We start from the raw sequence: 12,974 nt of genomic DNA, 5'->3' as shown, positions 1-12,974 counted from the left end.
CTTGCTTGGTATACCAGTATGTTTGCCTTTAACAACCTTCCCATGTTGTTGGTCCAGATTTTAGACACAGCTGACTGAACAACCAACATTTTTTGCAACATTGCCTGATGATTTACCTTCTTTTAAGAGGTTTATAATCCTCTCCTTTGTTTCAATTGACATCTCTCGTGTTGGAGCCATTATTCATGTCAGTCCACTTGGTGCAACAGCTCTCCAAGGTGTGATCACTCCTTTTTAGATGCAGACTAACGAGCAGATCTAATTTGATGCAGGTGTTAGTTTTGGAAATGAAAATTTACAGGGTGATTCCATAATTTTTTCTTCAGAATTGAGTGATTCCATAATTTTTTCCCTCTGCTTGGTCTGAAAAAAAAAATTACCCTGACCCCCTGCTCTCCTGGCAGCTGGCATCTGAGAATCCTGACAGTGTACGATGCATGTGCAGTGAGGATTCAGAAGGCTTCTGCCATATAGAGTGATTGCAGACTTTCATCTCAAGCCTGGACAACCCTCTAGAGTACGTCCCCACTTTCAGGACGCTGCAGAATTTTTGCATTTATTATGTAAATCATTTTACGTTTTTTACACATGCAGATTTTCCTCATCTAAGCAAGTCTATGAGGAAAGTCAACATGTGGACCCGCAAGAGAAATTGATTTGCTCCGGGTCTGACAGACGCGCCGCATGTCAGTTTCTGCAGGTGATCCATAGGTGCACGAAGTCGCATAGTGAACATGGGATTTCAAGAAATCCATCCACTATGCTGTAACATCTGGACACTGCAGGTTTGCTGCTGCATAAACACGCAGCGTCAAAATCGCAGCAAATCCTGAACGGGGGAACGTACCCTAAGCGTGTTTATGGAGCGTCAAACCCGCAGCGGCCAGATGTTACAGCATAGTGGATGGATTTCTAGAAATCCCATGTTCACTATACATCTTCGTGCACCTGCGGATCACCTGCGGAAATTGACATACGGCACGTCTTTTCAGACCACAGCATGTCAATTTCTCTTGCGGGTCCTCATGCTGGCTTTCCCCATAGCCCTAACCTCTATGAGGAAAGTCTGCATGTGAAAAAAAAAATGGCGCCTCTTATTTTCAAATTGAGCGGAAGCCGCTAGCAGCTATTCCGCAGCGTCTAGACCGCAGGCTGGTATGCATCGTGGACACATACAGTGCGGCTAGCTGCTGCAAATATGATAGTGGTTTGTGATGGTCTGGAGTCAGATCAGAGGTGTATCTGGGCCTTCTGGCACCCGGGGCAAGAATTCAGTTTGGCGCCCCCCCAAACACATATGCGACTTGCACACTTAGTCATGTGCCGACGAGCTGCTCTCCCTAATTCTCTCAATGTTCAGTGGAAAACAGAGAGAAGCAGGAAGAGAAGCTCGTTGTCAGGTGACCGTCAGTATGAAAATCGCATATGAGTGAAGTGGTCGTGTGATGACTGATAAATAGCAAGCAGAGCTAAAGCTTGACAGTGAGTATATTACCTCCTGTTAGGATTGGCTACAGAGCTTCATTTCACAACTTAAGTGCTCGTCCAGGTTTGAGATGAAAGTCTGCAGTCACTGTATGTGACTTCTGAATTCTCACAGTGCATGCACTGCACACTTTTAGGATTCTGCCTTGCACAAGTATGAAATTTGTATACTTCTAGCCACATTACAACTAGACGTGTCCGGCCTCGCACAATTCATTTTAATTGAGGCCACACATCTAGTCGGCACGTGACTGTGTGACTCTCAGAGCCCTCCCTGGGAAATGGGGTTACTCGGAGCCGGGTCAGTGTAGGTGTCTCGGGGTTGCAGTCGTGGCCCGGACCCGGTCCGTGCCCAGGGCGGTCACATAAAAGATTTAATGGGCTTTCAGGGTTGAGTGGTATTTTCCGATTACGCCACCTACGGTTTCCGGTGATAGACACCAGCGCTGCTTCAGTCCACTGAGGCCGGTGTTAAAGGCAGCTTAGATGGGACGGCTCCCCGCAGGCGGAGCAGGCCTCAGGGCAGTGTGATGAGGAATGGTGGGTGCAGTGCCGCGCAGGAAATAACAGGCTGAAGCAGAGTGTGAAGTCCTCCAGGGTTTTTACTCACATTCAGATGAACTTTAGCCGCAAAGCTTCCCTCTGCTTCTCGCGGCGTAGTGCGGCCACCGGGAAGGGGGTCCAGCACTTTCCAGGTAGATCAGGAGCACCTGTCGAGACCCCTCTGGTGTGTGTTCCTCTCCTTGGTGAGTTCTCCCACTAAGTCTTCTCCTGACTGTATGTGTGGTTAGAACTAGGTGTAAGGCCGGGTCCCACTGGATAAACGCAGGTAGAGAGTTACAGGTGGCGTATGCCGCTCCGTCCGTATCCCTCCTGGGATCCACTAAGCCTCCGGACTTTTCTGACTGAGACGTGAAGTAACAGAGTCAGATATCGGGGGCCGTCAGCCCTCTTGCAGCAGGAGTCCCTCTGACTAGGCCAGACTAAGAAATACAGGTGGCATATGCCGCTCTGTCCGTATCCCCCTGGGATCCTTTTGTCTGTGGAGCTTGTCTCCTCTGCTCCCCTCCAGGCCTTCTTAGGTAGGGACCTTGACCGGGTAGAGACAGCGGTTAACTCTGACCTGCTCCTCGCCTCAAGGCCAGAGAACGAGGATCGTGTATCTTCAGTCGGATGAGGCTTATTACTGATTTCTGGTGGGTGACCACAATCAGAGAAGGAGACCACAATCACTGATGAAGATCACAATCAAAGACCTTGAACCTAAGATGGCCGTAGATTAAATATGAATTAGTAAGTGTACCCTAAAAGTGTGTCCTTCACCCTCACCCACTACATTGCTCCCCCTATCTTTCGTTCCCCCATCTCCTATATCCCGGGCCGGGGCAGCACGCTGGTGCATTTAGGCCCCCTACAGGACAGGAGTGGTGTAGTGTTGAGTGGTGAAGTAGGGTCCCGAGAAGTGCTCCATCCTTACCTGGAAGAGGAGATACCACACCTCAAGCTGAGGTGCAGTACCCCTGTGGCAACTGAACCCTCAGGGGCGCCACAACTGCATGTATGCAAATCGCCATCATGAGAGAATCCTGACAGCGTGCAGTGCGCACTGTGAGAATTCAGAAGTCTGCAGTCACATAGAATGACTGCAGACTCAGCACAAACCTGGACGACCCCTTTAACGCTCCTAACAGAAATAAAAACATGAGAATTAGTCAATATCACATATAACATTTACATCGAGGTACCTGACAGATGACGTTGTCTCAGGAGACGTTCTCTTACTTTTCTTCCTCTTGTCCAGACTCCATGATTATTATTTATTTTTTATATAGCGCCATTGATTCCATGGTGCTGTACATGAGAAGGGGTTACATACAAAATAAACATATAACTTACACTAACAAATAAACAATGATAGATTGGTGCAGTGGGAACAGGACCCTGCCCTTGCGGGCTTACATTCTACAGGATGATTGGGGAAGGAGACAATAGGTGGGGGATTAGTAGCATCTCCAGTGTTGGTGAGGCGCAGGTCCGCTGTTGGTAAGGCAGTGGCTCCAGTGGTGTTGTGCAGACAGCCGGGTCATGGCAGGCTGTAGGCTTTCTTGAAGAGATGGGTTTTCATGTTCCATCTGAAGGATCCGACTGTGGTAGATAGTCGGACGTGTTGGGGCTCAGAATTACAGAGGATGGGGGATATTTAGGAGAAGTCTTGGAGGCGATTGGGTGAGGAACGAATAAGTGTGGAGGAGACAAGGAGGTATTGGGAGGACCGGAGATTACGTATGGGAATATATCAGGAGATTAGTTCAGAGATGTATGGAGGAGAGAGGTTATGGATGGCTATGTAGGTCAGTATTAGTAGTTTGAACTGGATATGCTGGGCAATTGGGAGCCAGTGAAGTGATTTACAAAGGGGGGTAGCAGAGGAGTAGCGAGGCGAGAGATGAACTAGTCACGCAGCAGAGTTAAGGATGGACTGGAAGAGTGTGAGAGTGTTAGCAGGTAGGTCACAGAGGAGGATGTTGCAGTAGTCGAGGCGGGAGATGATGAGGAAATGCACAAGCAGTTTAGTAGATTGAAGGTTGAGGAAAGAACAGATTCTGGAAATATTTTTGAGCTGGAGGTGACAGGAGGTGGCGAGAGCTTGGATGTGGGGTTTGAAGGACAGGGCAGAGTCAAGGGTTACTGCAAGACAGCGGATTGCTGGTACAGGGGAAAGTGTGATGTAATTTATTGTGATAGAAAGATCAGGTGGGGAAGATATGCAAGATGGACGAAAGATGATGATTTCAGTTTTTTCCACGTTGAGCTTGAGGAAGCGAGAGGAGAAGAAGGAGGATATGGCTGATAGACACTCTGGGACTCTGGACAGCAGAGAGGTGACGTCTGGGCCAGAGGGGTAGATCTGAGTGTCATCAGCGTATAGGTGGTACTGGAAGCCATGGGAATTTATGAGTTGTCCCTGGCTAAGTGTATAGATGGAGAAGAGTAGGGGTCCTAGGACAGAGCCTCGAGGGACTTCAACAGAGAGAGTTAACAAACAAAGTAGCACTCTGTAACGAAAAGTATGTAAATATGAAGTATGAAATATGAATAGCATTACTGCTGTAGAAAATAGAAATAAATGAGAAATCTTAGCACATAAATTGGCCAATTCATGTGTACCTGACAGCTGGGGTAAGGCGTTTCTCGATGTCAGGACCCTACCAATGCGAATACCTCTCTAAGGGACATCCGTCTGCTTATGTGTGGGAAAGTAAGATCCTACTGCAATTAAAACCACCTGCGGCATGGGGGTAAAGTGCTCAGTCAAAGCTTAAACATAGAAACGGAAAAAAACTGACTGCACTTCCAATACAAGAAATATGTATGAGCAGGTGCTTACTAGGAGAAGTTACCTCCATATACAATTAACAAGCAAAGCAGCACTCTGTAACACTAAGTATGTAAATATGAAGTATGAAATATGAATAGCATTATTACTGTAGAAAAAAGAAATAAATGAGAAATCTTAGCGCATAAATTGGCCAATTCATGTGTACCTGGTAGCCACGGTAAGGCGTTTCTCGATGTCAGGACACATGAATTGGCCAATTATAATGCTCCTGAATACAAATATTTGCCCTACACTGAGCCTCTGAATAAATAATTGCCCCTCACTATAATCCCTGCACAAAATATGACCCCTGCACTGTCCCTCTTATGGTACATGCTCTCCACACTGCCCTCTCCTTTCCACACTGGGTCCCTTCTTCACACTATGCTCTCACACTGTGTCCCCCCTATAGGACCCAGTTTCTATCTATGCTGTGCCTCCTTATCACATTCCCCCCTCCTTGGCATACTGTCACCTCCTGGCTGTGCCCTCACACTGCCCCCCCATTACACCCCCCACACTACTTAGTTGCTATTCTGTGCCCACTCACATTTTTCTCCCCATACTGTCTCCTTGCTATTCCCCTCAATAGTCTCCTCACAAGTTTCCTTTTCCCTCCTCATACATTTACCCTCTCACTTTCCATACTGCCTCCTCACACATCCCTGCACCTCCCCATTCTGTGTCCGCACCCATCCCCCCACTCACCATACTGTGTCCGCACCCATCCCTCCACTCACCATACTGTGTCCGCACCTACCACTCACCAACCTGTGTCCTCAAATTGTCCCCTCTTTACACTAAATCTCCCCCACACAGTAAATCCCCACCCAGACCCGTTACACTAAATCCCCCCACAGTAAATCTCCCCAGATTCTTTATACTAAATCTCCCACACACAGTAAATCCCCCCCGACCTGTTACACTAAATCCCCCCGAGCCTCAAACAGTAAATACCCCCACACACACAGAGTATATACCTCCCAAACAGTATAAACACCCCCACACAAACAATATATACCCCCCACAGTAAATCTCCCCGAGCCCCGTTACACTAAATTCCCCCAGCCTCTCACAGTAAATACCCCCCATACACAAACAGCGTATATACACCCCCACAGTAAATACCCCCCCACAGAGTATAGACCCCCACAGTAAATTCTCCCCTACACACACAGCATACACACCACCACAGTATATACCCCCCCCCACAGAGTATATACCTCCCACGGTAAATATCTCCCTACACACACACAGTATATACACCACCACAGTATATACCCCACCCACAGACACACACACACAGAGTATATATACCCCCACGGTAAATCCACACACACACAGTATATACCTCCCACACACAGTGTATATATATATTCTGTATGTGGGGGTATATATACTCTATGTGTGTGTGGAGGGGTATATACTGTGTATGCGTGTATTTACTGTGGGGGTGTATATATATACCCCCACAGTAAATACTCACACACAGTATATACCCCACACACACACAGAGTATAAATACCCCCACAGTAAATATATATACACACAGTATATACCCCCACAGTAAATATATACACACACAGTAAATATCTCTCCCCCCGCCCATCCATGTAATCTTCGGTGTCTTCAGCACCTGGGGGACACCTCGGACCGCCGCATTAGGCGGCCCAACTGCGCCCCCCTGCTGGCTGCTATTTCTCTTTCCTCATGTGCAGGCATTGCAGGACCTTAGGTATCCATGGTTATGTCCACTGATAAAGTCACAATTAGTTAGCTGTTAGCGGTCGTAACCATGGATACCTAAGGTCCTGCGATGGCTGCATATGAGGAAAGAGAGATAGCGAATCAAAAATACTATACTACATTTCTAGTTGGAGGCATTTGCTAATATTATTATTATTACACCTACTACATATTGGGATAGGATCTTGGAGATGAGAATACCTCTTTAAGCATATTATCTTCAGCACAGCCTTTTGCCGCTTGGCTGAGGCAGTGCTGCAGTGCTTTTAGCTAGTGACTGATGTGGTCATTTCGGAGATGGAGGCCAAAGAGGAGGAGGAGGGGGTGCAGGAACTGTACAATGCGATTGATCCTGCTGTGTTTTTATATATATTTTTTTTGTTTTTTTATGTCTCTTCAAATGCGTATTGGAGTACGTCCTAATTTTTGCCAGCCCTTCTAATTGCTGCATATATGGAATAACAGTGTAGGAGACCCACTCTTTAATAATGGGAAGGACAATTCAAATAGATTCTATATTCTAGAATATTACCTGTCTTATCTGAAATTAGTTTACGGTTGAGATATCGCAGTATGGGTAGCGTATTACACCGATCCAGCCAAGTATTATTGCCTTATACTGCGTGTTGCTGGGGTTGCTGAAAAAAAATAATAATCTATTCTATTCCCTATTGATAACACTGTTAGATGCATTTACAATAGTGACAGGTACTAGGTGGTATTATCAGCTCAAGATGAGTGTTCATTCTGGTCGCATAAATCTCTTCCACAGTCCAAACCTTTTTGATTATTATTTCTTTGGCCTTATATACAAGTCATTAGACTGGAAAGAATGTTTATTAACATTTTTTCCAGGAAAATCCATTTTAGCTTGGTTTTTGTATGTTTTATTGTCAGTCCGTAAAACTGACGTAATACTCTGACAACATTGTTCACAGATATGCTATTTGTCAGCGACCAACTGTGAATAGGTTTGAACACACAACTGCCATGCTTTAAATGCAGGGTAATATCTGACACATTCCCAAAAAATTCTGTATTATTACGGCAGTAATATGGGATCACGTCTGATGGCCACGGTTTCATTCAGTCGCCTAATAGTATGGTATTTGTCAGAAACCAACTGTAAACAGGTTTGAAAAAAACACCTGGCAGACTTTAAATGTAGTGTAATATCTGACACGTTCCCAAAAATTTCTGTATTATTACTGCAGTAATATGGAATCACGTCTGATGGCCACGGTTTCAAGCAGTCATCTAATAGTATGATATTTCTCAAAGACCAAGTGTCAATAGCTTGGAACAACATGCACCTGGCAGACTTTAAATGCAGTGATGACGTCTGATGGCCACGGTTTCAGGCAGCCGCCTAATAGTATAGTACAGAGCGGAAAAAAAGTATTTAGTCAGCCACCAATTGTGCAAGTTCTCACACTTAAAAAGATGAGAGAGGCCTGTAATTGACATCATAGGTAGACCTCAACTATGAGAGACAAAATGAGAAAACAAATCCTGAAAATCACATTGCCTGATTTGGAAAGAGATTTTTTTTACATTTTGGTGGAAAATAAGTGTTTGGTCAATTACAAAAGTTCATCTCAATACTTTGTTTTATACATATTCTTTGTTGGCAATGACAGAGGTGGTGGCTGACTAAATACTTTTTTTCCTCACTGTATTTGTCAGCAGCCAAGTGTCAATAGTTTGGAGCAACATACACCTGGCAGACTTTAAATGCAGTGTAATACCTGACATGTTCCCAAAAATTTCTGTATTATTTCGGCAGTAATATGGGATCACATCTGATGGCCACGGTTTCAGGCAGTCGTCTAATAGTGTGGTATTTGTCAGCGACCTACTGTGAATAGGTTTGAACACACAATTGCCATACTTTAAATGGAGTGTATTATTTGGCAGGCTCCACCCACAAAATGTCTGTATTATTACGGCAGTAATATGGCATCACGCCTGATCATGTAAAAGATTCCATGTTTCTGCTTCCATAATACAGTAATGTGAATATAATAAAAAAAAATCTGGCTGTATTCTGCTAACAAGCAAATGGAGCAGTAAAATGGTGTACTCTGAATTGCTTTTTAAGCAAATAATCAGGAAAAAGAGCAAAAAAAAAATTAGCCCAGATATGGATATCTGTAACAGCAGCAGCAGACAGAATGTGCAATGGACCCAATTGTGCTGTATATAGTAAAAGGAGGTGAAGCAGCTCCCCAGCCAGTAGTATAAATCTGTCCCATTAGATACTCACTCGCACGGACACCGTCCTGTGACCAGTAATCAACATAGAAGAAAAAGTTTTCCAGCGGAGTGGTATCCAATTTCCAAAATATATTATGCAGAAAATAAAATCTTCAATCTAGACAGGGAGTTGCACAGTGCCTTAAGTGTGGCTTAAGCACTGTGTAACTCCCTGTCTGGATTAAAGATTTTATTTTCTGCATAATAAATTTTGGAAATTGGATACCACTCCGCTGGAAAACTTTTTCTTCTATATTGTGCTGTATACACTGCCTCAAACCCTGCCAGCCTAACTCCTGCTATCAGGATTAATGTATGCAGCTGGATTAGTCCTCAGAAGGACTGTTAGTTCAGATGGATATATATCTTGCTGTGGAATACCTATGCCTAAGTATTACACCACCAAATCTCTCCCTAGCTTGCAGCATCTCTCCCTACTCTGCCTGTTTCCGGGTTAGACTGTGACGAGCATAGGGCCACCAGCTCTTATATAGACCCGATGATGCTATAATACAAGTATAAATATTTGACAAAACAAAATGTCTTATTTTATTTTTATTTTGTAAGCAAAATTAAAATGCTAAACATAATTTTTGTTTCCACAAATTTGATCTTACAGGACCATATGGAAAGACCAAACTATAAATCAGTGACGGAATTTATCTTTCTCTCATTTACAAAATCCACCAGATTCCCGGTCCTACTTGCCATCATTTTCCTGATCATCTATTTACTCATTATTTGTGTGAATATTTTAATGATTTTGATTATAAAATTTGACTCTCGGCTCCACACACCAATGTACTTTTTTGTTTTTACCTTGTCTTGTCTGGATATATGTCAAATTACAACCATAATTCCGCAAACTCTGTGCAATTTGTTAGGGAGAAGACCCATTATTACATTTTTTAATTGTGCCACTTAAATGTCCTGTACCATTATTTTTGGAGCAATGCAAATCCTAATAATTACAGCTATGGCTTATGACCGTTATGTGGCTATAAGTAACCCTCTACGTTATAAAATAGTAATGAGCTGGACTATACGTGCCCTGCTCCTCATCATGGCTTTCATAATTAGTATCATTTTAGCTAGTATAGTGGTTTATTCTGTCTTCAAGCTTCCTTTTTGCAGAAAACCAGAAATTGATTATTTTTACTGTGATGTAGGTCAGGTTTTGCTTCTAACTTGTATCAATGTACAAGGTCACAGGGCAGCAGAAGTCACCACATATCTATTTGGGCTAGGATTGCTTACCATCCCATTTTTATTCTTGATCACATCATATATGTACATCATTTCAGCTATTATGAAAATCCAAACCACGGAAGGTCGAACGAAGGCCTTCTCCACCTGTTCTTCCCACATTACTGTGGTTGTAGCGGAATACAGATGCCTTGGATTTATTTATTTCCGACCTAATACAGACTACTCATTGGATAAAGACAAGATATTTGTAATGACCTTTACTTATCTTTCTCCTATACTAAATCCAATAATCTACAGCATTAGAAACAAAGCAGTAAAAGAAGGATTCAAGAAATTAAAGTCCACAAACATAATATAAAAATTCAGTGATTTATAATGTTGAATTGTGCTATTATGTATCATTCACATAATAGGGAATAATTACTTGATTCATTTTTCCTTCTTCATTCAAAACAAATATAAATGATAATATAAAATTATGGACATATATTTTCTTATGTTAGAAAGAGACACGGGGGGGGGGGGATTATCATTGATTTAAGACATCTTTACCGTGGAAAGAATATTTTATATGTATTAGTGACTACCTTTAGTTAACAATCCAGTCTGAAATACCTTCATTCATTCATTCATTTATTAATTTATTCATTCCCCAGATATGCAGTTGGCAGACTGTTTCATGTTTCAGTTTTTTCACTAGTGAGAGTTTCTCTCCCAGTAATATACAGGTGCTTCTCACAAAATTAGAATATCATCAAAAAGTTAATTTATTTCAGTTCTTCAATACAAAAAGTGAAACTCATATATTATATAGCGTCATTATAAGTAGAGTGATCTATTTCAAGTGTTAATGTTGATGATTATGGCTTACAGCCAATGAAAACACAAAAGTCATTAACTCAGTAAATTAGAATAATTAAGAAAAAAAAACTGCAAAGGCTTCCTATGAGTTTAAAAAGGTCCCTTAGTCTGTTTCAGTAGGCTCCACAATCATGGGGAAGACTGCTGACTTGACAGATGTCCAGAAGGCAGTCATTGTGTAGGGGATCGGCCCTCACCAGACATTGAATACACTGTGACTATAAGGCATCATGCTCCACTCTGAGTCTTGCTGTTGGACTAGTCTTCTCCTTCTGCTGTTATTGGTATGTGCTGAGAAAGAGAGAAGAACCAGGAAGCAGAGACCTCGTGTGGAGGTGTGGGTGTCTGAAAACTTTTGTGTTTTCATTTTGTGTTTTCATTCAATAAACACTTGAAATAGATCACTCTGTGTGTAATGACTCTATATAATATATGAGTTTCACTTTCTGTATTGAACAACTGAAATAAATTAACCTTTTGATGATATTCTAATTTTGTGAGAACCACCTGTATTCTAAATGCGAGATTTGTGTTTATCAAGGGTTCTGCTGTCTTCATTAGGTCATATATCACTATAGCTATAAAACACAGTAGACAGACAAGTTCTATCCTGAAGTTATTTGCACTTCATTTGCTTTCCTCTATTTATAGCCTGTTTTCTCTGCTCTCCCTAAGACTGTAGATGCTCTTTCTCGGTTATTACTTTCTTACCCTCCCTTCTGTTATTTCCATCACTGAGAGAAGGGAGGAGGGAGACCCATCAGTATGATATGTGTTAGTTGAAAAGGCAGGCAGCAAGATAAAGGATGTATTGTGTTCACAAATCCCATCTGCATACCTTCTATAGGGACACAGATTGTTATCATTGTATCTAATACAAACTACTACTATAGGGAGCACATAAGGTCTTCAGGTTGGTTTTAATTTTATCACCCTCTGTTTTCTAATCATTGAGGCTATCATGAAGATAATTTCCTCTTCATACAATTATGTATATTCCCTATATGAATAGGGTTTATATAATTACATAAGCACAAATAGCAAGCTCAAACAATGCATCTATCTAATCAGTGACGTAACTAGAGTCTGATGGTCCCTGGTGCAAAATTTGGACCTGTCCCCTCCCCCGCATGTTGGTCAGATGCATGGGCCCATGTAGCATTCTAAATCCTATAAGAACATACGAGTTGCCTGATCTCCCCCATTATGTAGTGACGTTCCCCATCCTGGGCTCCTTACTGGTATGTATGTCCCACATCTTGGTATATATGTTCCCCATCCTGGCTCCATCCTGGTATATATGTTCCCCATCCTGGTTCCATCCTGGTATATACACTGCTCAAAAAAATAAAGGGAACACTTAAACAACAGAATATAACTCCAAGTATATCAAACTTCTGTGAAATCAAACTGTCCACTTAGGAAGCAACACTGATTGACAATCCAGGAGACGTGGAAGGGGCCGTAGGAGGCAACAACCCAGCAGCAGGACCGTTACCTCCGCCTTTGTGCAAGGAGGAACAGGATGAGCACTGCCAGAGCCCTGCAAAATGACCTCCAGCAGGCCACAAATGTGCATGTGTCTGCACAAACGGTTAGAAACCGACTGCATGAGGGTGGTATGAGGGCCCGACATCCACAGATGGGGGTTGTGCTCACAGCCCAACACCGTGTAGGACGCTTGGCATTTGCCACAGAACACCAGGATTAGCAAAGTTGCCACTGGCGCCCTGTGCTCTTCACAGATGAAAGCAGGTTCACACTGAGCACATGTGACAGACGTGACAGAGTCTGGAGACGTCGTGGAGAGTGATCTGCTGCCTGCAACATCCTTCAGCATGACCGGTTTGGCAGTGGGTCAGTAATGGTGTGGGGTGGCATTTCTTTGGAGGGCCGCACAGCCCTCCATGTGCTCGCCAGAGGTAGCCTGACTGCCATTAGGTACCGAGATGAGATTCTCAGACCCCTCGTGAGACCATATGCTGGTGCGGTTGGCCCTGGATTCCTCTTAATGCAGGACAATGCCAGACCTCATGTG

The 12,974-nt window shown here is 43.3% G+C and overlaps 1 long non-coding RNA gene across 1 annotated transcript in view; it reads left to right on the top strand.

Moving 5' to 3' along the window:
* The window catches only part of LOC141258017 (uncharacterized), a 32,791-nt gene extending 22,420 nt beyond the window's left edge, over positions 1 to 10,371 (top strand). The window contains exon 3 of the long non-coding RNA XR_012318165.1: positions 9,486 to 10,371. This is a non-coding gene — a long non-coding RNA (uncharacterized lncRNA). The remainder of the gene's footprint in view (positions 1 to 9,485) is intronic.
* Positions 10,372 to 12,974: the final 2,603 nt, after the last annotated feature.

The sequence above is a fragment of the Phyllobates terribilis genome, unplaced genomic scaffold, assembly GCF_046119375.1.
Source record: "Phyllobates terribilis strain yellow unplaced genomic scaffold, ASM4611937v1 Scaffold_3__8_contigs__length_932513732, whole genome shotgun sequence".
Lineage (NCBI taxonomy): Eukaryota > Metazoa > Chordata > Amphibia > Anura > Dendrobatidae > Phyllobates > Phyllobates terribilis.
Note: the sequence above shows the minus strand (reverse complement) of the source record. Positions and strands in the feature narration are given on the sequence as shown.